The sequence below is a fragment of the Chrysochloris asiatica genome, unplaced genomic scaffold (assembly GCF_000296735.1).
Source record: "Chrysochloris asiatica unplaced genomic scaffold, ChrAsi1.0 scaffold00254, whole genome shotgun sequence".
In the NCBI taxonomy this organism is placed as follows: domain Eukaryota; kingdom Metazoa; phylum Chordata; class Mammalia; order Afrosoricida; family Chrysochloridae; genus Chrysochloris; species Chrysochloris asiatica.
Window position 1 is genome coordinate 3,280,190 of NW_006408772.1, and position 3,212 is coordinate 3,283,401.

Below are 3,212 nucleotides of genomic sequence, written 5' to 3' on the forward strand. Positions count from 1 at the left end.
TTTGTTCTGCTGTGCATGGGGTCGCTATGAGTCGGTTCCAACTCGATGGCACCTGACAACAACAACAACAAGTTACTCAGTTATTCCTGAAAAGTTCAATAAAAGCATAAATACATTTCTGTAAGGTTGAGGTGCCTGGGGTCTGATGGTGTTAGGAAAATGCCGTTGAGTTGGTTCCTACTCAAAAGGTATCCTATATAGGGTTTCTGAGGCTGTATATCTTTGCAGGAGCAGAAATCCTCATCTTTCTCCCACAGAGAGACTGATGGACTAGAACTGCCAACCTTGTGTTCACAATCTAATGTGTATTGTATAAAGTCACCAGGATTATAGTACAGGTGGTGGCAGAGGGGTCAACATGGAGCAAATGAAGGCATCTAGGCCCAGGGACTGAGTAAAGATTTGTGACCCCTGGCAGGAGGCACACTTCCAGAATGTACCCTTAGGGTATTTACAGACTTTGTAACATTTGCCTGAGCAGGGTAGAGGCCGAGGACCACAGAACTGAGAAGTCAAAGGCAAGAGTGAGGGATGTCTGCAGAAGAGGCATTCCTGATTAGAAAAATGCTACATCATGAGTTGTTTTTTAATCCTGAATTTGTAACCTGTTCACTTTCCTGATAAAATCCAGACTCATCATGAGTGTTGTTATGAGTTCTGTGTGGTTGTTGCAATGGATTATCGAACTCTGCTGTGAAGCAGAGTGCTGTGGGAAGGGCTGGTTGGTGTCAGAATAAAAAAGATCGTAGGGTGGAGGCATGTCTTCATAGGAATCGGCCTTGATCTGATTTTGAAGACTGAGGAAGTCAGACATGGTCCCCACATGTTTTATGCAGTTGGCTTCAGAAGCAGGATTCATTGCAGTGGCTCCAGACACATGGGAGCATGAGGTTTTTTTTGTAAGAGAAAGAACAAAGAGGCATGAGAAGCGAAACTTTAGATTTTTAGATATGGGATTTTGTTACCAGTAATGTCTTGTGGGGGACTGCAAGGTTGGTTTGAATGGCAAATATGGTGGTTCAAATCCATCAGCCACCCCTTGCAAGCCATATACAGGGTCTCTATGAGTTGGAACCAACTCAAAGGCACTTAACAACAACAATGGCTGAAAGGAATGTAAGAGATAAAATGCTTCAGCTGAGGGAAGAAAAGCAGCTTCTGGAGTTGCCAGAAACTGGTTATACAAGATGGCTAATAAGGGGCCAGGGCCTACTGGATCCACCCTGCCCAAGGCCATATGCATATAACTGGGGTTAGTCCAAGGGTGGAGGAAAAAAAGATTCAACTTGATTGTTTTTTAAAAGTTTATGTGTTTGACTGCCTTATAGATACTGGTTTCTCCTGCTTATTATTGTGAACTAGACATGTATGTATGATGGAAATGAATATTGGGAATTATGATAGTAGCTAAATTGTAGTCCACATTCAGTAAGCCTTTGTAAAGTATGGTGGAATCCTGAGCCCCACACAGAACATTCAGAGTTGGGACATTTGCATGCAGGCCAATTCAGAACTGCTGAGAGAACAAGAGATTCCAGACTGAAAGACCTGAAAAGAAGAAAAGAAAACAAAGGATTGTTTGGTTCAAGCAAGTTGTTTGCTTGGAGGCATCAAGGCAAGAACAGCCTGTGCCTATCAGAGAAAACCCCCTTCTAGGATTGAAAGTTAAAGAGAGCCAGTGAGCAGCAGCTAATATGCTCACTGGTGACCACCTGGGTCTACTTGTTGAGTGAAAGTGGGGGAAATGCAGCAATGAAAAGATGGGTTCAGTCTGGACACATTCTATTGGCACCTGTTTATCTGGTCAGCAGTGGCTAGAGATGAGAGAGACTAGAAAAGGCTGGCTGGTCTGAAGTTTAGGGAGTTGTATGAACTCTTGAGCTCATGGCCTGAAAGAGTGAAAGGGCCAGCTGGTTTGCATGGAAGTGCATGTGAACTCTGTAAAACTTGTAGCTGATACCTATTTTACCTAGTTTGGATGGCTAGGGATGAGTTGACCACAACCCGACCAGATGATGATGAAGATGGTTGGTACTATGAGCAAGTGTAAACTGCTACAATTTGATGGACTGAACTTTTGCTTATGGATGCAGTTGCTCAAAGTTCCAACTGGAATGGAAGCTTCTTCAAGTCTAGGAACATGCTTATCTCCTCAGAGTACTGGTTTGATTGGTATGGACAATTTAAAAATGGCTATCACAAATGTGGGCTTATGAAGGCATGAAGTGACTGGCCTATAAACTTTCATGGATGTACTTAGTCTCAGAATGAGGGGGACAAGGGAGAATCACCATTAAATAGTTTTCCTCTTTTCCAGTTGGGTCTGATGAAAGGAGGTAGTGAAAGATGCTGATAGAATTTTATCATTCAACTGTGAGTAATCATTAGCAGGATTAATTGTGATTGTACAAGATGTGTAAGTGAAAGGGGGGAAGAGTTGATCTTTCATTTATGAAAGACAATGGCAAAAAAAGCCAGGGGGATGACTTTTGGTACCTCTAATCTCACGGTCAGCAGTTTGAAACTACCAGTTGTTCTGTAGGAGAAAGATGAGGCTTTCTGCTCCTGTAAAGATTTACAGCCTTGGAAACACTGTACAGGGTCACTATGAGTTGGAACCGATTCCATGGCATATAACAACAACAACAACAATTTGAATCCTGGTGTGGTAATGGATTCCTGGTGTGGCACTGTTGGCTAATGTGTCAGACTGCAAAGTCATTTCAACTGCAAGGTCGATGGCTCAAGCTCACCCGCTGTTCCTCGGAAACCCTAGACAGGGTTGCAATGGGTTGGACTCGACTTAACAACACTTAACAACAATAACAATTTACTTGATTTGGCTTTTCTATGTAATGTCTTCTTAATTCCCACCATGATTAAGTGAGATCATGCAAATAAAGTGTGCAGGACTCTAAGGCTGGGATTGGTTAGTTTTGTCATTCCTGCTAGGTTTAAAAGGACACATTTCAGAAGCAAGAAGAGGTAATCTCAGGACCATCAAGAAAGAAGAACAGGAGTGTAGTGTAGATCACCAGCAACTTGGAGCAGCTGTAGGCATCTATGCCCATGGACTGAGTAAAGCTGTGTGCTTACAGGCAGGATGCGGGCTTGCAGAAAGTGCCTTTTGGGCATTCAGAGGCTGGCTAACAGAGTTTTGTAACACTTGCTGGAGCAGGGGTCACATGGCTGAGAAGGTAAAGATAAGAGTG